Below are 23,597 nucleotides of genomic sequence, written 5' to 3' on the forward strand. Positions count from 1 at the left end.
CACGTGAGGAAATTGGCACATACGTGCTGTGGCCATGGCGTGAGGGGACGATAAGGAGCATCTCTTCCAACTTGTGCATCTTCAAGCAACTCTGAGGGGCCATGGCTTCGCTTGTGAAGTATCTTTGCGCTGGACCACGCTACCCCGGGTGTGTGATAAGGACTCGGCAGGTGGCTAGGAAAGAAAGCCCTTCCAGAATGCTCTCACCAGTACTCCCGTCACTAACAGTATCCCACTCTTCTCACACAAGATACATCGTATCTCTACCTTCAAACTCCGAACATTAAAACACCCAACTGCCACCACCCAGGCATCACCACAGTCAGCAATTTTGGGGAACACCTTCCAGATGCTTCTCTCTGCACACAGCCAGAGGCCCACCCCCTCACCCACTCTTGCAGGGCAATGCATATAAAGCCATATGGTCCCAGGACGTGTCCGTAGTTACGTCTCCTGCGGAGATTTCCCGATGGCACGGCGACCCTACAGCGCCGCCGTGCCTCATGGCCCGTGTGTGCCAGCACAGCCCGTCACACCACAGCACATCCCACCCAGCCGCACGAGCTCACACGGCCGCCGGCAACGCGGTCACACCACAGCCAGCAGGCCAAATGCAAAACGTCACGGAGCTTACTGGTCGGACTGGGGGATACGGGGAAAAGGAGGACCAGATTCCTCTTCCACGCTTTAGGAGGAACCAATTCCACTTACACGCGTGTTGGTTCTCTGGCCTCTGCTAACGTATGGCTTAAATGGCGTAAGGGATTGAGTAGCGCCAGGGCTGGCAAGGCCATCAGAGGGCACCCGGGCCCTGCCTCCCCCGGACCATCTGGTCAACCGTGGCTCGTGGGCGTGTGTTACCGCCGGGCACCCGCATGAGGCCCTTCCACCGCCCGCATCTGCATTCCACGCAGGAAAGAGAGAAACAGCTGGATAGGCCTCTCCCATCCAGTGTCCCCTAAGCCTATCATGACTGCCCATGGACCCCGCACCTCCTCCTTGGCCACACGGGAACAAGGTCCCTCGGGGCTAGAAGGAGGCCGGGGGACGCGGCGGCTCGCTGGGGCAGGGCCTGGTGGTAAGGAAGGGGGGGGCGGGCGTTGGGCAGGCAGCGCAGGGTCTCCGAGCCTGCACCCTGCGGCCCCCCAGACGCCTTCCGTCAGTACCCACGCGGGGGCTCCCGCAGAGATGGCCAGTGCGCAGGCTGCCCCGGCCCTGCCGCGGCTCCTCCTCTCCCGCCGCCCCGCCGAGACTCTGGCCCCTCCTTCCATCCCATGCTCCTGAGTCGGCCTCCGAGGGGCCCATCCAGTCCCCGGGGGGTCACCTCGCGCCCACTCACCTGTGCAAGCCAAGGTGCATGCACCGGATGCCCTGAGGAGCTCTGTCGACCGGCCAGGTAACAAAAGCCAGACGAGGGACGCCTGGGTGGCTCAGCGGTTGAGCGTCTGCCTTCAGCTCAGGGCGTGATCCCGGGGTCCCGGGAGGAGTCCTGCATCCGGTACAGGGAACCTGCTTCTCTGTGTCTCTGCCTCTCTCTCTCCCTGTGTCTCTCATGAATAAATAAATAAAATCTTTAAAAAAACAAAACAAGACTGAAGGTCTAGATTTTACAGCCAAGATTTTTTTTTTTTTAAGTGATAGTGCTCAGGGCTGGCCCGGCTACAGTGAGACTGACACCGACACGCCATTGGGGGAAACAAAGTCAAACAGAAGCAGCATTTCCACAAAGCCATATGGATCTGTGTGCAAAGGCTCTGAAAACCTCCCCCCGCCCCCGGGCCCAGGAACCAGGCCCAGACACGGCTCCAGCCCGTAAATATGTGTTGATTCCATGAACGAATACGATGCCTAGGAATCTGGCCGAGGAGTAACACGACGACTTCAACGTTTCCGTAAGAGATGTTCGTGACTATGGCATTTGTGATAACAAAATATGGGGAACGAGCCCAAAGTCCAACAGGAGGGGGAGAGTTAACTCAGTCCCGGAAAGGTGAGTCACTTCGAATGTGTTCTTATCGCTTGAGGAAGGGATACCGTGTAAATTTAAAATTAGGATACAGAAGATATACCTAAGACTCTCTTAATAAAAAATGAATATTCTTAAAGATATTTTTATATCTTTATTTCATTTTGAAGAAAAAAGAATCCAAAATGTTTGCAGCGCCGCCTCCATGGGGAGTTCTGGATGGTGTCTATTTTACTCCTTCTACTGTCCACTTTTTCTCCATAAGAAAGTATTTTTAAAAAGTTATTTTGAGATATATTTGCAAGCTCGTGGTTTGCCGTTGACTTTGGAGATAGTGGCTTTTTTCTTTTTTATTAATACATTTTTCACTCATACTAAAATCGGAGAAAAGGTTGGTTAATTGATTAAGTAAATGCCTGAAACAGGTTGATTAAAAATTAGGAAACATTCAGGCCAAGAGCAAACCGTAATTCACAGAATCTGAGGAACAAAGTTCAAAGAGACCACTCACTGCCGGCCCACTGCACATAGAAGCTTCTAGAAGGCCTGGCCACCCAGCACCCCTGGCCTCCTCCCTTCCCCTCCCAGGTGCTTCTCCCTTCCAGCCCCTCCCCCAGGGGATCACAGCTACTCCCTCTGCCTGCTCCTGTCCCTCCACCCAACAGTCCTGGGGATTTGATCTCGCTACTCCCTGTGTGAGATCCCTTCACAGCTCCCTACATCTTTTTCTTTTTTCTTTTTTTTTTTTTTAGATTTTATTTGAGACAGAGAGAGAAAGCACAAGCAGAGGAAGGGGGCAGAAGGAGAAGCAGTCTCCCCTGCAAGTGGGGAGCTGGATGCAGGGCTCCACCCCAGGACCCCAAGATCATGACCTGAGCCAAAGGCAGACCCTTAGCAAAGAAGGTGCCCCCTTGTTTTCTGTTTTCTTTTTAATAAGATTCATTCAGGTATTTTTTAGGGGGAGCCCGAGTGGGAGCAGAGGGAGAGGGAGAAAGAATGTCAGGCAGCCTCCCCGCTGAGCTAGGAGCACCCCACCCCCACCCGCCACCGGATCCCAAGACCTTGAGATCATGACCGGAGCCCAAATCAAGTCCAAAGCTTAACCAGCTGAGCCACCCGGCACCCCAACTCCACTTCTGACAGCAGGTCCGCCATTCTAAAGGTGGTCCCCACTGTCGGCTTGTGCTGCCCCCCGCTCCGTCCCCGTCACCTGCCTCTTCCTGCCCCTCTGCCACTCTCCGACCGCTCCGGCCCTGCCCCAGCGTCCCGGCCTGGCCTGCTCCCGGCCTCTGTGCACCTTTCCCTCCCCCTGGGAGGACCCCACTGTGTGCGGCTCACTCTTTCTAACCCTTGGGGTCTCAGATGAAAGGTCCCTCTGAGAGACATCCCCCCAGCCCCGTCCCCCCAGCCGGGTCTCCCTGCCTTTGCGCGTGGCGCCCTCCCTGGCCTTCGCCGTGCATTTCTCTATGGGACAAGCCACCCCCATCCTGCGCCTCCGGCGGTTCCGGGCCCTGGGTCTGCTGGGTGCCCCCCCACCGCCCGCCACCCCGGGGCCCGCCCTGAACCAAGGAGCGCGTGTGGAAAGGACCTGCCCCGCCCGGGCTCCCAGGTGCACCCTGGGCTCCCCCACCCTGCTGGGCGCCCACCGGGCCGCGGACGTGCCCAGCTCAGCGGGCCGCCCTCCTGCGAGTGCCCGGCGCGCTCCCGCAGGTGCCCCTGCCCGGCCGCGCGTGCCAGCCGTGCCCGCCGCCGCAGTTCATCACCGCGCGGGGCCAGCAAGGCGCCTAATTGGCCCATAAATGTGGCCCAGGAGCCGCACCTGCCACCCAGAGGCTCGGCAGGCAATTAGCGCTTATTTATTCGCATATGGTGGTGACCGCGCTCCAGCCACTCGCGCCGCCGACGCTTCCTGGCCACGCGTGTCATGGCCCCAGACGGGCACGCCGCACCCCACACACCCCACACCCCACACACACCACACACACCGCACACCCCACACACCCCACACACCCCAGAGACCCACACACATAGACACACCCCATACACACCCACAGACACACATCACACACACACACACACACACCACACACATACACACCATGCACATGCACATACACATCACCTGCCACATGCACAGCACACACACATCACACACCACAGACCCACACATACCATCAAACATACACACTATGCATGCACAGACCACATACCACACACATACACATCATACACACCTCCACACATATGCACCACACACATGCATCACACATATACACCACATGCACATCACACACACACCCCACATGCACACACATATCGCACATATGCACCACATGTATGTCTCACACACATACACCCCACATGCACACACACATCACACACACATATACACCACATGCACATCACACACACACCCCACATGCACACACACATCACACATATGCACCACATGCACGTCACACACACATGCACGCACATCACACATATGCACCACATGTACGTCTCACACACACACCCCACATGCACACACATCACACATCACACATATGCACCACATGCACGTCACACACATACACATCACACATCACATATATACACCACATGCACGTCACACACACCCACATGCACACGCACACACATGACCAGGGAGGATGGGGACTTGGCATCCCACTGCCATGGGCTGAGGCATTCAGGGGTGTGAAATGCTCGGTGGAGGAGGCCCAGAGCAGCTGCGGGTGCCTGTGCCGTCTGTGCAGGGGACTGTGCACCGCCGGCTGGGAGAGTGGCCCGGGGCCTGAGCCTGCGGTGTGTGCACTTCCAGAATGCTCGGCATCTGGTCGCTTCCACTCCCTTCCATTGAGCCTCACTCGGGAAAACCACTCCCCGAACCCGAGCCATTGCCAGTTGCCGCAGGGGAGGGTACACGGCGGTGACGATGATGGTGACGGGCGGGCTGTGCACCCAGAGCCCGGCCCCGGGCCCCAGTGCTCACCTGCACATGCTGGAATTCATGAGGACTCAATGGCCTAATAATACGGGGAAAGAACTTAGACCTGAGTTTGGTCCTTACAGAGCTTCCAGGAAGCATCAAAACGCACCATCGTCACAATTGCCACAGAAAACTCGGGACACCCAGATAAGCCATAGCAGATACAACGTTAAGATTCCCCCTAATCCGGGGCGCCAAGGGGGCTCAGCGGCGAGAGCCTGCCTTTGGCCCAGGCCGTGACCCCAGGGTCCCAGGATCGAGTCCCAAGTCGGGCCCCCTGCATGGAGCCTGCTTCTCCCTCTGCCTGTGTCCCTGCCTCTCTCTCTCTCCGTGTCTCTCATGAATAAATAAACTCTTTAAAAAAATATATGGGTGCCTGGGTGGTGGGGCAGTCAACATATGGGCAGTCGGTTGAGCAACCAACTCTTGAATCCACTCAGGTGTGAGCTCATGGGCATGACATGGAGCCCCGCCACCGCCCCTGCACTCAGCCCAGAGCCTGCTTGTGAGCCCCGCACTCTTCCTCCCTCTGCCTCTCCCCCACCCCCCAACAAACAGATCTTTAAAACACAAAATAATGTTCTTCAAGCTATCTTGTAGCCTACTCTTCCCTTCAAGTATTTCTTTTGAAGTTTTTCAAGCCCACAGAAAGGCATATTTCGGCAAACACTCAGAGAAACCTCATCTGCATTCACCAGTTATTCACATTTTCACATCTTTTATGTTTTGTTTTGTTTTGTTTTTTTATGATAGTCACACAGAGAGAGAGAGAGAGAGAGGCAGAGACATAGGCAGAGGGAGAAGCAGGCTCCATGCAGGGAGCCCGACGTGGGATTCGATCCCGGGTCACCAGGATCAAGCCCTGGGCCAAAGGCAGGCGCCAAACTGCTGCGCCCCCCAGGGATCCCTTTTATGGGTTTTTTTAAAGATAGATCTATTTTATTATTTGTGTATGTATGTATGTATGTATTTATTTATTTATTTTAATTTATATTTTTGAAAGAGAGAGAGCATGAATGGAGGGAGGGGCAGAGGGAGAAGGAGAAGCAGGCTCCCCGCTGAGCAGGGACATGCCCCCGCCCCATACAGGGCTCGATCCCAGGACCCTGAGATCATGACCCGAGCCGAGGTCAGATGCTCAACCAACTGAGCCACCCAGGCGTCCCAACATTTTCACATCTTGGTGATCTGCAGATAGATGTCACACAGACGATATAGGACGATACATAGATGACAATGAGCACACACACTATGCAGAGCCATTTGAAAGTAAATTACCAACATCATGATTTTTCACCCTTAAATAAATAAGCACAAGGACTTTCTCTGTCGTAACTACAAGACCATTATCACTCCCCAGATAGTTACCATTGATATGATATAATATGCAGTCCATATTCAAATCTCCTCAATTGTCCCAATAATGTCTTTTATAGCTGATTTTCCTCTCATCCAAGATCCAATCAATAATCACACGGAGCCCTTAATTGTCACGATAACCTACTTCTTTAAACTTAAATGAGCATGAACAACTTTTCATGTCAAAAAAAATAGCTAATATGATTTAAACACTCACCAGCCAGGAATGCGGCTGCCTGGTTCCCAGCACTTCCCCAATACGGGACTAAACATTTTATTTAAGTTTTTCCAATTTTAAAAGCAAAAATGAGGATCTCTTGGTTCTTCTGCATTTCAACACTGCTGGGTTGCAGTAGTGTTTTATCTTTTTATGTTTAAAGACACTTGGCATTTTGTAGTTGTCCCCTCTCCATGTCCTCTGCTCACTTTTCTTTTGGAGTATTTATCTTTCTCTTAATGATGCACAAGCGGGGAGGGCATTACCCCCTACAAGTCACATGTTATTAAATGTTTCTCATTTCATTTCCTTTTTAAACTTTGCAATTTTTTAATGTGCAGATTTTGGACACGTGTGACAAGCCCTTGGTTACTACACTTAGAAAGTCCTTCCTCGGGGCACTGGGGGGCTCCGTGGTAGAGCATCTGCCTTCTGCTCATGGTGTGATCCCAGGGTCCTGGGATCGAGTCCCACATCGAGCTCCCCACAGGGAGCCTGCTTCTCCCTCTGCCTGTGTCTCTGCCTCTTTCTCTCTGTGTCTCTCATGAGTGAATAAATAAAATATTTTTTAAAAAGAAAAAAAAGAAGTCTTTCCTCACCCATAATGATAGAAACCTCCATTTCTCTTCTAGGACACCTCCTGTTGCTTTCTGGAACTTTGTTACAGTCAAACTTTTCATCTCTCTTCCATTTGTGAAAATCTTCTGTTTCTGCAAATGGTTAGCTAATCATACCAATTCCCTTATTTTTTCTTTTACCAACTCCATTTATAAGCAATAGGAGGAAAGTCCTTATTAAGTGAATGACACATGGGGCACGTGAGTGGCTGAGTTGGTTGAGCGTCTGCCTTCAGCTCAGGTCACGATCTCAGGGTCCAGGGATCGAGCCCTGCATCAGGCTCCCTGCTCAGCGGGGAGTCTGCGTCTCCCTCTGGCCCTCACCCCTGCTCGTGCTCTCTCTCTCTCGCTATCTCTCAAATAAATAAATAAATACACATAAATTATGGAATTTCCATGTAGTAGACTAATAATTGGCCGTTACAAAGAATAAGGTACTGGCAGGGGAAGGTTTCCAGAATATACTGCTAAATAAAATGTTCAGGTTGCAGAGCAGTGCACATACCTTTAGCATGTGACTCCCGAAGCAAGGATGTATTTGTGCGTACATACATACACACACAACACACTCTTGTCCCTCTTGGTCTTCTTTGCTGGCTGCTCCTCCTCCTCTTTTGACTTCCAAATATCGAGTGTCCCAGGGCTCAGGACCTGTACCTATAGGACCTCCCTAAATGATCTCTTCTAGGCTCAAGCCTTTCAATATTTGCCCCTGCCTTCCAAATTTATCTCTAGCTGTCCTTCTCTCCTGAGTTCTAGACTCTTCTACCCACTGCTAAGTAGATATTTGGCCATTGCATGGTTAGGAGTGCTCGGAGCTACAAATAAAAGAACACTCAAGTATCAGAGGGAGGCTTGAGCATTAAAGAGATTGAATTGTATCACAGAAAATATTTTGAGGCAGACAGTCCAGGGCTGACGCTGTGACTCAGCAGTGTTATTAAAAAAAAAAAAATCAGGTTCTTTCATGCTGTTATTGTTAGCAAGATGGCTGCCCCAGCTCCAGACATTGCATTCACATCGGTAGATAAAGGGATGGCAAAAGCCACATCTACCCTTTTGATCAGGAAAGCAAAGCCATTCCCAGATTTTCCACCTTCTCCAGCAAATTTTCCCTTTACAACTGTCTCATTGAGGGGGCACCTGGGTGGCTCAGTCGGTTAAGCGTCTGCCTTCAGCTCAGGTCATGATCTCCGGGTCCTGGGATCGAGCCCCACATTGGGCTCCCTGTTCAGTGGGGCGTCTGCTTCTCCCTCTGCCCCTCCCCCTGCTCCTGTGCTCATTGGCTCACTCTCTCTCCCTTTCATATAAATAAATAAAATCTTAAAAAAAAGAAAAAAAAACTGTCTCATTGGCCAGAACTTGGTCATGTGGCCGTATGCAGAAACATTGCAAGAGCAAATATGGTACCTCTCTTTTCCAGCCTCTGTTCTGTGGGTGGGAAAGAGAAAACAGGGGCTGGGAAGAGGCGTTGGGTTGGCCAACCACAGTGCCTCTGGTACCTAAGAGTCACCTCGAGTGCACTTCCCACAACAAAAATTCAGCATTCCTTCCCAACATAACCCTCCCTCATATATGCCTCATCTTAGTATGTAGCACCTCGCTCTCGCCAGCACCCCTCGCCAGTACCCCGTGCCCCAAATGCACAGGGGCCGTGGGGGACTTCTCTCCTTCCTTACCAGCCTACTCCTCATCCTCTCCAGCTCAGCACACACATCCAAGCACCAGGTTACTCCCAAAGCCCCAAGCTGCTCTTCCTGCTTCTGCCGCTGCCCTTTTCATCAAACCTCCTTTTAAAATGTAAGTCAACTTTTGTGCCAGTACCACACTGTCTTGATGACCACAGCTTTGTAGTACAACCTGAAATCTGGCACTGATATGCCCCCAGCTATGGTTTTCTTTTTTAAAATTCCCCTGGCTATTCGGGGTCTTTTCTGATTCCACACAAATCTTAAAATAATTTGTTCTAACTCTCAAAAACAGACACGTAGATCAATGGAACAGAGTAGAGAATCCAGAAGTGGACCCTCAACTTTATGGTCAACTAATATTCGACAAAGGAGGAAAGACTATCCACTGGAAGAAAGACAGTCTCTTCAATAAATGGTGCTGGGAAAATTGGACATCCACATGCAGAAGAATGAAACTAGACCACTCTCTTGCACCATACACAAAGATAAACTCAAAATGGATGAAAGATCTAAATGTGAGACAAGAGTCCATCAAATTCCTAGAGGAGAACACAGGCAACACCCTTTTTGAACTCCGCCACAGTAACTTCTTGCAAGATACATCCACGAAGGCAAAAGAAACAAAAGCAAAAATGAACTATTGGGACTTCATCAAGATAAGAAGCTTTTGCACAGCAAAGGATACAGTCAACAAAACTAAAAGACACCCTACAGAATGGGAGAAGATATTTGCAAATGACGTATCAGATAAAGGGCTAGTTTCCAAGATCTATAAAGAACTTATTAAACGCAACAGCAAAGAAACAAACAATCCCATCATGAAATGGGCAAAAGACATGAAGAGAAATCTCACAGAGGAAGACATAGACATGGCCAACACGCACATGAGAAAATGCTCTGCATCACTTGCCATCAGGGAAATACAAATCAAAACCACAATGAGATACCACCTCACACCAGTGAGAATGGGGAAAATTAACAAGGCAGGAAACCACAAATGTTGGAGAGGATGCGGAGAAAGGGGAACCCTCCTGTACTGTTGGTGGGAATGTGAACTGGTGCAGCCACTCTGGGAAACTGTGTGGAGGTTCCTCAAAGAGTTAAAAATAGACCTGCCCTACGACCCAGCAATTGCACTGCTGGGGATTTACCCCAAAGATACAGATGCAATGAAACGCCGGGACACCTGCACCCCGATGTTTATAGCAGCACTGGCCACGATAGCCAAACTGTGGAAGGAGCCTCGGTGTCCATCGACAGATGAATGGATAAAGAAGCTGTGGTCTATGCATACAATGGAATATTCCTCAGCCATTAGAAACGACAAATACCCACCATTTGCTTCAACGTGGATGGAACTGGAGGGTATTATGCTGAGTGAAGTAAGTCAATCGGAGAAGGACAAACATTATATTGTCTCATTCATTTGGGGAATATAAATAATAGTGAAAGGGGATAGAAGGGAAGGGAGAAGCAATGGGTAGGAAATATCAGAAACATGAGAGACTCCTAACTCTGGGAAACGAACTAGGGGTGGTGGAAGGGGAGGAAGGCGGGGGTGGGGGTGAATGGGTGGCGAGCACTGAGGGGGGCACTTGAAGGGATGAGCACTGGGTGTTATTCTGTATGTTGGCAAATTGAACACCAATAAAAAATAAATTTATTATTTAAAAAATAATAATAAATAAATAAAATGTAAGTCAGCTCCTGAAATACTTGTGCTCTCAATGCTGGCGGCTTCTGGCATCCCTGGAATTAAATCTGGTTGCTTACCTCATCCTGCATAAGTGCCATGTGATCTTGTTCCACTCCTCCTCCGACCTCCCCTCCACAAGCCACCCTCCCATAAGCACGCTGGCCTTGCTTTTTCTAGAAGGTGCCATTTGATTGCCTTCCCATCTTTGCACATGTTGTTCCCTCTCCTGTTCTCTTCCTTGTCCCGTAACAAATAGATTGAGTTTTCCTGGGTTCTATAAAATGGACTGAGATAGATGGGAATATAGGACATGATAAAAGTAGCACGTCACATCGGCGGTAAGTATGAGCCATTTAATGGGGGGAGGAGGGATAATGGGCTATGCCTTTAGGGGTAAGTATACTTCAACTCCTACCCCACCATATGCAAAAATAAATTCCAAATAGATTGAGGCGAAATGTAAAAACAGAAGATACAAAAATACTAGAAATAGGTGGAATATTTTTATAATCCTGGAGAAGTCTTGTCTCATGGAGATATAAAAACCAAAAGCTTAGAAAAATTGACAGATTTGAGTACATAAAAATGAAAGACTCTTATGCAATAAAATGCATTGTTTTTCTTTTCCTAGAGCCATCCCACGCCCCAAGGACTTTAATTACCTGTAGGAAACACAGAGGATAGTGAAACACTACTTGGACAATGCTAGTCAGGAAGGAATTCTATAAGAATATTGCCTGAAGTCTCCAAAAAGTCAATGTCAGGGTGCGTCTGGGTAGCTCAGTTGGTTGAGCATCTCACTCTTGATTTTAGCTCAGGTAATGGTCTCAGGGTCATGAGTTCGAGCTCCACACTGGGCTCTGTGCTCAGTGTGGAGCCTACTTGAGATTCTCCATCCCTCTCCCTCTGCCCCTCACGCTTGTGCTCTCTCTCATTCTCTCTCAAAAATAAATACATATTTTTTTAAAAAGTCATTGTCAGGTGCATAATTCTAGAGTAAGAGAGACTAAAATTTATAATAACCAAGGGCAACTTAATGAACCTTGATTGGAAGCTGGTCGTTCATGAAGTTATCAAATGTGAGATGGGGGGGAGCATCTGGGTGGCTCAGTAGGTTGGGGGTCTGCCTCTGGCTCAGATCACAATCCCAGGTCATGATCTCGATCCTCTGGGATTGAGACCCCACATCGCATCAGGCTCTCTGCTCAGCAGGGAGCCTGCTTCTTCCTCTCCCTTTGCCACCCAACTCCATTTGTGCTCTCCCTCTCTCAAATAAATAAATAACATTTATTTAAATAAATTTTAAATTATTTATTTAAATAAATAAAATTTATTTAAAAAGTGTGAGATGGTTGATGAAATCCAAATATAGGCTGGACATGAGATGCTGTTGGAGAATTCCTGTCAGTCTTCTTAGACTGATGATGGTTCAAGTAACGTAGGCCAATGTCTTTATTCTCAGAAGGTACATGAAGGTTTAGAATGATTCCACAGCCATAAGCAATAAAAATAAATTGTTAACAAATGGAGAATGTAGGCAAAGTGTATATAGATGTTCGCTTGCTGTTCTTTCAACTCTCCTATATGTTTGAAGATTTTCAAAATAAAAATTGGTGAACATTTGAAATTAGATGAATGAAATAGATGTAATCAGCTATGAAAATGAGTAATAAAGTGGGATCCCTGGGTGGCGCAGCGGTTTGGCGCCTGCCTTTGGCCCAGGGCGCGATCTTGGAGTCCCGGGATCGAATCCCACGTCGGGCTCCCGGTGCATGGAGCCTGCTTCTCCCTCTGCCTGTGTCTCTGCCTCTCTCTCTCTCTCTGTGACTATCATAAACAAATAAAAATAAAAAAAAAATTAAAAAAAAAAAAGAAAATGAGTAATAAAGTAACTCACTATCCCAGTGCCTCTGCCAGAGGTAATAACTATCTTGAATTTTGTGCTAATTGTCTCCTTGCTTAAAAAAAAAAAAACTTTAGTGGGACGCCCGGGTGGCTCAGTGGTTGAGCGTCTGCCTTCAGTCCAGGGCGTGATCCTGGAGACCCGGGATCAGGTCCTGCGTCAGGCTCCCTGCATGGAGCCTGCTTCTCCCTCTGCCTGTGTCTCTGCCTCTCTCTCTCTCTCTGTCTCTCATGAATAAATAAATAAAATCTTCAAAAAAATACTTTAGTCATATACCACATCGTTCTGTTTGTTTCTGAGCTTTATAAATCCGAAAGCCTATTTTTTCCACCTTACTGATTTTCCAAGATTTCTCTATGCTGTGTGTCACTGAAGTTCATCCATTTGTACTATTCCAGAATGTGAATGGACCACAGTTTACTATTCATTCTCCTCTTGATTTGCAATCCCAGATTTTGGCCATCACCATGCAGGCTGCCAAGAATATTCTTGTTCACCTTTCCGGTGCAGGTGTCGGAGAGTTCCTGCAGGCCCAAGGTCTCCAAGTTTCCCCTCTCTTACTCTCTAAAAGAATTTGAAGAATTATATATCCTCTTCCATTTTTCTAAAAGACTTTATTTATTTGAGAGTGAAAGAGAGGGTACGAGTGGTGGGGAGGGGCAGAGGAAGAGGGAGAAGCAGACTCCTGGTAGAGTGGGGAGCCCACCGTGGGACTCCATTCCAGGATGCCAGGATCATGACCTGGGCCTAAGGCAGCCACTTAACCAACAGCCACCAAGGAGCCCCTCCTCTTCCATTTTTTAAAGCTGAAATCTTAGGCACCTGGGTAACTCATTCAGCGAAACATCTGCCCTTGGCTTAGGTCATGACCCAAGGGTCCTGAGATTGAGCCCCACCTCAGGCTCCCTACTCACTGGGCGGGGGGAGGTCTGCTTCTCCCTCTGCCCCTCCTTATGCTCTCTCTTTTGCTATCTCTCTCTCTAATAAATAAAATCTTTTAAAAATAAATAAATAAGTTGAAACCTCAGATTTTTATCATCGGTTTAAGAGTTGAAAAGGATAGAATTTTGATACATTGTAAATATTAACATTTTAAAATGATAGCATTTCTTTAGATAACATAGCTTTATTTCATTTCATTCCAAGTACACTGTCTTTAACGTCATTCCTGTTCTATAAGGAAAAAAGGAAAAAATAAGGAATTTTGTCAAATATACAAAGAAGGAATATAACTAATCTGATTGTGAATGGCTAGTAAATACACTGTTATTTGTCTCGTTTTAGAGTTAGCTCTGATAGCTCTTCAAGGTATACCATTTAAAAAAATCTGTCCAGGGATCCATGGGTGGCTCAGCGGTTTGGCGCCTGCCTTTGGCCCAGGGCGTGATCCTGGAGACCCGGGATCGAGTCCCACATTGGACTCCCTGCATGGAGCCTGCTTCTCTCTCTGCCTATGTCTCTACCTCTCTCTCTGTGTGTCCCTCATTAATAAATAAATAAAATCTTTTTAAAAAATTAAAAAATAAAAATAAATATGTCCAGTGCAAGTGGTGACTATGATTACGCTGGTGGGACTGAGGAATGTATATAATTGTTGGATTGAATTGCATACTATACACCTGAAACTAATATAACGGAGTATGTTAATTATACTTCAATTTTAAAACCAGATAAGAGTAGCAATACGTCCAGTGGAATACAAGCACCATAGCAATTTTGTATGGGGCATCATACCACTTAAAATGACATGACTAGGGTCTTCGAAGCTCAGAAAGCTTACATTGCTCCCTTTCTCCCCTTTGAAGTTGCGTTTCCATTCATTTTCTCCACAAAATTTAATCATAATACTTGCATCCTGAAAGGTCATTTACTGGTCACCTTATTACATGTCTCTGCCATGCAGAGATGTTTAAATTTTTTAATTTATTTTTTATGGGGATCCCTAGATGGCTCAGCGGTTTAGCACCTGCCTTCTGCCCAGGACGTGATGCTGGAGTCCCGAGATTGAGTCCCGCATTGGGCTCCCTGCATGGAGCCTGCTTCTCCCTCTGCCTGTGTCTCTGCCTCTCTCTCTCTCTCTCTCTGTCTCTCATGAGCAAATAAATAAAATCTTTTTTAAAATTTATTTTTAACTTAACTTCCTGTGATCTTATTTCTCTACTTGTTAAACAGTATTTTTTAACAATGTTCCAGTTAATAACTGGATTTGGTTCCCCTCCGTGTCTCTGAAAACAATAAATCGGAAACTACTTGACTTGCAGAAGGTTTTTTTTTTTTTTTTATGATAGTCACAGAGAGAGAGAGAGAGAGGCAGAGACACAGGCAGAGGGAGAAGCAGGCTCCATGCACCGGGAGCCCGATGTGGGATTCGATCCTGGGTCTCCAGGATCGCGCCCTGGGCCAAAGGCAGGCACCAAACCGCTGTGCCAGCCAGGGATCCCGACTTGCAGAAGGTTTATGGGACATTCTCTTTTATAACGTTGACACCAGAATCTCTCATTGCACCTTTGCCTGACAGTCTACAATATTTTTTACAACCTGGAGTGATGCACCAAAGACTGGGTGTGGTGGAGGGAAAGTGGAACAGGATGCCTTGGTGAAAGCAGAACAGATAGGAGGACATTTGGAAGTTTAACTAAATAGGTTTCCTTAAAACCATCAGTTTCTCATTACTCCTTATATATTTAGTCTGTATACACCACTGTTTTAGAGTAATACCTAAAAAATAAAATTGCCACATGGCTGTGCACATATTTCACTTCACAATAAACAAGTCATTTTCCAACATGGCTGTATGAATCTACATCCCACCATCTGTACGTGAGGGTTCCACGTCTCCACACCTTTGCTCCCACTTGGTATTGTCAGGCTTTCAAATTTTTTGCCAATCTGATAGATGTAAAATGATATTTCATAGTGGCCTTAATTAAATTTTTCTGGTTACAAATTAGATTGAGCATATACTCATAAATTTACTTGCCAATCATGTTTCTCATCTATGAAATATATACTTTTCTTATTTCTTACTGATTAATCTATTCCTTTTTCATTAGTAGCAGCTCTTTTATTGTTCTTTATACCAATTCCTTACAAAGATTTTCTTCTAGTTTGTGGCTTAAAAAAAAATGCTGTAATTTGATGAGCCATGCATTTTGTAACCTGTTGAAGAAATCTTTTGGAAACAATATTCTTCTATATTTGCTTCTATTTTTAAAATTTTGTCTTTTACATCAATATCTTTAATCTAATTGTAATTTATGTGTGTGGTGTGTGAGGGAAGCATCAGTTTAATTTTTTAAAAATATTTTCTTTATTTACTCATGAGAGATGCAGAGAGAGAGGCAGAGACACAGGTAGAGGGAGAAGCAGGTTCCTTCGGGGAGCCTGTTGCAGGACTTGATCCCAGAACTCTGGGATCACTCCCTGAGCCAAAGGCAAACGTCCCCAGTTTTACTTTTTCTGGAGAGATAATCACTTGTTTCCGCACTATTTATTTAAAACTCTGTGATAAATCAATTTTACACATATACATGGGGTATTATATGCACTGGACCTTCAATTCTGTTTCACTGTTCAATTTGTCTATTCTGATGGCAATACTACATTTCCTCATTTACTAGAATTTGATATCTTATAGGATATACCCTTGTATTTTCTTCTTCAGGTGTATCATGTTTATTCTTAACCCAAATTCTTTAAAAATCCTCCTAGGGTTTTGAAAGGAATGACGCTGAATCTTATAAAACAGTTTGGGAATAATTGACACATTTATGACACTGGATCCTTCCATCGACAATCATGGTGTCTCTCTCCATTTCTTTTTATATTCTTTAATGTATCTCAAGAAAATTTTTGTAATTTTCCCCAATTATCTCATATATTTTAAAGATTTTATCTATTTATTCATGAGAGACAGAGAGAGAGGGAGGCAGAGGCAGAGGGAGAGCAGGAAGCCTGATGTGGGGCTCAGTCTCAGGACCCTGAGATCATGACCTGAATTGAAGGCAGACACTCAATCGACTGAGCCACTCAGGAGCCCCTTATCTTATATTTTTATTGTTTTTTTTAAACGTATGCTTTCAAAAAAAAATGTATGCTTTCATTTCCCCCTCTTCATCCTTACACCTTTTCATTTTTCTTATCTTACTGCTTTGGTTACAACCTCTAGTTACAATGCTGACTAAAAGTAGTAACAGTGGTTTTTTTATTCATTTTTTGATAGTAAAGTTTGTTGCTTACAGATTTAAAATAGACTGAGAGAAAAAAAAATGTGCCCTATCTCTGAACCTGGATCCCTTGTCTCTCTTGTTTATAGCCATCTCTCTAGCTCCTTAAAGACTCTCTGGCTTAGGGTGACTGCTCAATCATTATTTATCGAATGGATGTGCTTCCTCCAGCCATGAATGATGCCACCTTACTGTACTGTATCAGTGTCTGGTCTTACAAACTTTTCCTATTATAAATTCTTATATTACTTTTATATTAAAAACTTGGTTAAAGGATTAAAGTGTTACTTCATTTTGGTCTTAATTTATATCTCTTTGAATTTGATCCATTGTATATGTTTATTAGCAATTAAAGAAAAAAGTATGCATTCCTCTGCTCTCAACCCTCCAATGGTTTCCTGTATCACTTGAAATAAAATCCTAACTACTTCCAGAGCCTCCGAAGCCTTCCATCATCAGATGTCTGGCTACAACCCCATTGTCTCAGCCACCACTCTCCTTCTACTCCTTGCCAGTTTGATCCAGGCACAGTAGTCTCATTGCTGATCCTTCTGCCTAGAATGTTCTTCCCCCAGATCTGTGCATTTCTTGCTCCCTCCTTTCAGGGAGCTACCCACTGTCACCTTATCAACAGGGTTGACCCTGACCTCCTTATCTAAAATAGTACTCCCACCCTCTACCTCTTTACCTAGCTTTGTTTTCCTTCCTATCACCTGCATAACACCTGGTATTATATGACATCCATTTATTGATTTGTTTAGTGTCACTCTCACCCCCTAGAATGCCAGCTACATCCCAAAAAGACCAGAACAGTGTCTGACAAGTAATGCGACCCCATAAATATGTGTGGGATCAATGAGTTTGCTTTTCACCTTCCATGAAATGCCCATCCATGCCCCTTCCCAACTTCCTTTCCCTTTTATTCTAGTCATTGATGTGGAAACATATTAATCCCCTTTGTCATGTTTCTGACAAGTATTTTTCCCAGTGTTCCTGGTATTTTTAATTGTTTTATGATCTTTTTAATGAACAGGAGCTTCCGTTTTTTATATAGACAGCTTTGCTATTCTTTCCTTGTGTCCTCCCCACTCAGCAGATAATTATTTAGCTAATCCTCTTTCCTAGGTTTTGAAGGTTTCCTTTTATACACTGAATTCTGTAATCCATCTGTAATTGATCCATGGTAAGGTGGGAGGTGAAGATCTTCTTCCCCAATTAGCCAGTTTTAGCAAATACCGTATATGCAATAATTCTTCTTTGCCCACAGGTTTGTGGAGCTTTCTTTATCATAGATTAAATCTTCATGTATTCTAGATTCTATTTCTGAAGATGTCAATTATATAATGTAACCTCATGAGCACCAACCGTGCAGCCAGGGTATCTGGACGAACTTGGGACCATACTTAACCTCTCTGTGTCACCACATTTTGCCATCTGTAAAATGTGGGTGACAATAATACAAAATTGCCACTTTATAGGTCCAAAATGCTAGCAACTACCAGCCATTTCATACAGTTAAACATAATACCTACCTCGTAGGATTGTTGTGAGGATTCAATTAATTAATGAATGTCAAGTGCTCAGAAGAGGGCGCATCACCCATGGACGTTTGTTGTTTGCTTTTATTAGAGCAAGTGCCTCTCCTCATTATGCTTCTCCTTAAAAAATCCCCAGCCACATTCATCATTTTGGTTTTTTTCAGATGTACCCTGGAATCTTTGCTCATTTTCAGATGAATCTTCTGGAATGCTGGTTGGGAGCACATGGAGGTAATCAATTCATTTGGGGAGCACTGGCAGCTTTGATTCCTGTCTTCTCACCAGCCACTGGCTGGTGTCCAGCTGACTCCGGTCTCCTCCCATGTTTCCACATCAGGTATGTCTCCCACCTGGAGGAAGAGACAGGGAGATTTGACCTGAAGCCTGGGGGGCACAGGGGCTCATATTACCAAATCAGTATTCCAAGACCAAGGCAACTGTGCCAAGAAGAAATCATGCCAATGATAAAGTTCCCTGAAAGCATCACCAAATTCCTCCAGCTGAAGCAGTGCAAGTGTGGGGATGTTGGCCGGCTACGGGCTTAATGTGCTGAATTGCTTGGAATCTGTGGGCTCTGACCTCACCAAGGACTTGGCTAAATGTCTCCAAATGAGGCTGGACACCCCTCCATTTATGTGGCTGTCGGGTGGCCGGAGCAGGGTAATGTGGGGTGGAAGGACCATTAGTGTTATTAGTATTAGTATCGACTCATTTTGAGAAAGCTTCCCAAAGGCCCACATGACCCGGTGGGGAGCGGGGCCAACACACCCCCACGAGCTCAGGGCTGCCCGGGGACAACCACCACGGGGGCCCTCATGTCCCCAAGACACCCCGAGGGCACTGTTGTCCTGAGTCCAAGGAAGTGGGACACTGAACCAAGGGTGTCTCAACATTTGCAGAGCAGGAGTTGTCTCTGAAGAGAGAGACGCTGCCCACAGGGTGGGTTCCTTGTGGGCTCTAAGCCCAGGTGGCCCGAGAACTGTGATTCCCCAGGAGCCAGCCCAGCTGCTCAGCTCAAAAGGGTGACGTGGCTCCTCTAGCTTCTGAAGCGGATGTGACTTCTGTGGAGCAGGAACACTGGAGCCAAGGTGGCGTCTTAGTGGAGGAACTGGGGTGACCCCAGAGGGCACCGAGCTCTAGGCAGCCTGTCTGGGACAGTCTTGGATGCAAGCTCTGCTGCGTGGATTCAAGGCGGGGGCTGGAGCTGCTCCTCCACAGACTCATTGTCTGGGGAGCTGGGAGAGGTGCTGGCGAAGGCCTGCTCATCCCACGGCCTCCGCCCGGCTCAAGGCCTCTGCTCACCCCACGGCGGTCTGCTGGCTGGGGATGAGGGCCTTGCCATTAGTTTGGAAGTAGCTGTCTTATCCTTGGCGCCGAGGGCCCACGGTGTGGACAGCACCCAGACTCCTGTCGGGTCCCCCATGCCTAGCACAGTGCCAACAGAGGTCTCAGCTGGGGACAGCTCCCCTCTCCTTGCGGGCACTTTTGGCTGTCACGTGACTGGGTGGCACCTCTGGCATTCGTGGGACAGTGCCACACCACCACAAAGACTGTTGAGCCACCAATGCCGGACATTCCGCATGGAGGTGCTCTGCATACAGGTGGTGCTGGGGGAGGCAGACGGCGGCCTCCAGAGGTGCTCTTGGGAACCCAGGGCACCGCTGGAGTCCACTGGCCTCATCCCCGGGGCAGGGCGGCCTCTACTCTGCTGCAGACCTGCCTCCTGGAGGGAGAGAGTAATTAGGGGGAAGAATGGAAATCTTCTGACTTTACAAATGTGACTTTGCAAAATGAGGCAGGAAGACAAATCTGTCTTCACTATTATTCATTAAGGAAAGTCCTTTATAAATCCCAAATTAACAATTTCTCATTTAAAGATGGGCGATTATCATTCTTTTCTGGCAATTTATGGCTTTCAAAATGCTGAAATATGAAAATTATTGGCGAGAAAAGTCCAGCCATGGTCATGGAAAATGGGACTCCACTTCAAAACTATTGATAAACATTTAAAAGATGATCAATACTCTAAAGCCTAAAAGTAAAAAATCACATACATACCTGTGAAATGACTGCTTCGCTGTGTTCCCGATGACCCCATGAAGGTCGGCTCTCCGGATGGCACGGAGCCCCAAGTGATGAGTCTAGCCAGAGGGTTCACAACTTGGAGATTCTCTGACCGAGGGTGGTGACCCCACAGCATTTACGTTCTAAGTTTTTCAATGCTCAGGCTCCTACCAGCTTCCTAAAGAATCCCACCTCTGGAGGGAGATGGGTGTCTGTGCAAAGGAGTCACTGCAAATATTAGAAATGATGAAGGCCTTTCTGAAATGAGACTTCACGTCATTAGTCATGATTTACACATCCACCGAGACCTCCCCTGCTGGCATCATGCAGAAGACTAAGAATGAGCCAGAGCAGGGCTCTCCTGAACCGCAGGGCCACGCCCAGGGGCTCTCGGCCTTGGGGCTACCGTCTCACCGCACAGGTTGAGAGGGTCCTCAGGAGTGCACAGAGGAGGCTCCCTACTGAGGTCGGAGAGTTAACTGCCCAAGGATGGGAGCCCAGGCGGCCTGAGTTTGGAGCTGGGCTGCTACCGTGGCCTGATGTTACCATTCACTTCCTCTGTGTTACATCATTAACCTCCCCGGAGACCAAGACATCTCGGACACCAAGACTTCTGGAAGGTTCGACCCTTGGGCTGAGTCATCAGATGAAGAAACAAACAAAGGTTCAGATGGGTGAACTGGTTTGGTCCAGTTTAGCCGAGGGGAGTCTCTACTAGGATCTGCACCCCGCCCCCTTCCTGTGCCCTTTGCACTACTCTGGGCTCCTTCTCCCGCAGCATCTGGCCAATTCCAAATAAAGATGCTGGATTCTGTTAAGAAAAAGGGAAACTAGAAACAGGACCAAAGCACCCCCATTCCCCACCCTACCATCCCATAACCACCAGCAAGAGGGCTGCCTGGAAGCCCTTCCCTCTGCCGCCCTCCACCTCCCACCCCATCCCCAACAGGCCCCTGACCCGGAGAGGGGGCCAGTGGTCTTGTCCTCAGCACCCAAGGCTTGTGGAGAGACAGAGATCAGGTTTGGGAGAGATCCGGAACAGACCCCACGGCAAGCCTTGTCCTGCTGGAGGCCCCCTTTCTCCTAGTGGTCCAGCCACTACCTCTGCAGACAGGGGACCTCACCCCTGCCTCCCCAGCGACTGTGGGATAGGAGTGGGCAGGGAAAGCGCTGAGTACAGGGCCACATCATCGCTGATTCTACTCGCACCCTAGGCCCCAGCTACCTGGCTGGCACGGTGGGGCCGCTGTCCTGGAAGCTCCGAGGCTGAATCACCCAGCTTGGTTACAGACAGCCTGGGCTGCACGGATCCCGCCTGCCTGCAGGGAGGCCCGTCCAAGGCCTGGTGCGGTCGCCCCCACCCCCCACACCAAGGGTTACCCTCCGAGCTGGGGCAGGCTCGCCTTTTGTCATTCAGAGCCAGGGCCGCGCTCCCACCCTGGGGTCAAGCAGCCACTTCCAAACCCCCAAGGCGCTCAGCTCGCTGCGGGGTGGCCACTGCAGGTGCTAGGGCACAAGTCAGGCTGGGGGCCGGGGGTGAGGGACCGGGCAGGGGATCTGAGTTCACCGGAGCCCAGGCCTGGCTTGGTGGGGGAGGGAAGGGGGGAGGGAGGCTTAATGGGATCAGATTGGTGTAATCCCATTTCAGCCTTTGTCATTCCGGTGGCCGCGGAGACCGAGCTGGGGGGCCGGGCCCTTTAAGGCGACGCGCGGCCACACCAGAGACAGACCGGCACGACAAAGGCCCCCGAGGGATCCAGTGGCGGGAAATCAGGAGATGGAGGCGGGTGGAGGAGGGAGGGTGGGCGCCCAGCGGGACCTGGGCCCCTAAGGCTGGGCCCTGACGCAGGCCTTAGCGGGGACCCTAGGCCGCTCTCTCTAGCCTTGGGCACACCGTGGGTCAGGGCCCCCAGTGTTGGGCGCAGGCCCCCGGAGAGTTACCCCAGCAAGGTCGCCCAGGGTGGAGATGGAGAGTCGCGGGATGGGTGGTGGCGCCCACCGATGGCCTCCCTGCCTCCGTGGGGCTCCGAGCTGTGGGGAGGGGGTGCGACCCCACTGGCTCCTGTTTCCTTTGAGGTCCATGGGGCTCCGAAGACTCGGTCAGAACGGGCTCCCCTCGCGGCCCTGGCCTGGGCTCTCCCTCCCTGACCCCGCACAGCTCCAGCTCTGGGGTCGGTGGGAAGGGGTGCAGGTGGGGGTGGTGGGGGTGTGGGTGCGGCCTTCGGGGCTGGGAAGGCGGCGCCCAGGGTCCGCGCTCGGGGTAGCTCAAAGGCCAGATGGGTGGGGCGGGTGGTGTACGGCGAGGGGGTCATCCGAAGCTGAGAAGGGGGGTGGTCGGGGTGGGGGGGAGATCGCAGAGGCCCAGCGGGGTGGGGGGACATGGAGGTCGGGGCGGGGTGTGGGGACCAGAGGCCAGACTCCGGGCCTCCACGCAGCGGGAAAGAAGCAGGGTGGACCCCAGGGGCGCAGGCCCCTCCAAGGGGTGGCGGGCGGTGGATTCGGTCCTCGAGTCAGAAGAGCCTGGAGGCGCAGACCCGAGGGCACAGTGGGCGCTCCACTCGGTAGGCGCCCTGGAGGGCGTTTTCGGTTCCTCCAGGGGCCTGGGCCTCTTGGCCAGGCAGGTGTAGACGGGCAGGGACTCGCACAACTCCCCGCGCCCACACCCCGCCCGTGCGCACACTCCCACACCCGGGCGGCCACAGAGAGCCCTCCTGGGGCAGAGGCACCCCTCGGGACCTCTGGGTCCGAGCTGGAATCGCAGCGGCTTCTGGGCAGCAGCAGCACGCGCCAGCCGCAGGGGCTGGGATTTAGGGGCAACCTCTCTGGCCTGGGGGTCAGGAAGGGTGGCCGGAGGGGGGTTCCAGGACCCCGACTGGCCCTGATGCACAGCAGCCCCAGGGACGCCTCTCGCCCCAGTGGCCCGGGCCTCACAGGGCCCCTGTGCTTGTGGGCCTGTCCCCTCCTTGTGGCTCAGAGCTGGCAGTGCGATCCCTGTCCCTGGTGCCACCAGGCTGGTCCGCGGCGCTGCGCTGCCGGGAGACCCTAGGCCGTCACCCCGTCCGCGGCCACTCGGGGGAATGCGCTCCCTGACCTTTCCCCAAAGCCACGGAGGGCGGAAGTCAGCTTAGGTGTCTCACTTTGGAACTATTCAAATAGGCAATCAATTTTTATGATGTAATTTATAATTTATGCAGGTTGTCTTCATACATATGGTGTTGCTTTTGTGTGTCGGGCTTTCAGGTGCTTTATTACTCTGACGGTGTGATTTGCATTCACGTTAGGTTACCAGGATCATATTTCTCCTGTTTACACCATAAGGGCCCAAAATGAA

Source organism: Canis lupus, chromosome 25 (genome assembly GCF_003254725.2).
Source record: "Canis lupus dingo isolate Sandy chromosome 25, ASM325472v2, whole genome shotgun sequence".
In the NCBI taxonomy this organism is placed as follows: Eukaryota; Metazoa; Chordata; class Mammalia; order Carnivora; family Canidae; genus Canis; species Canis lupus.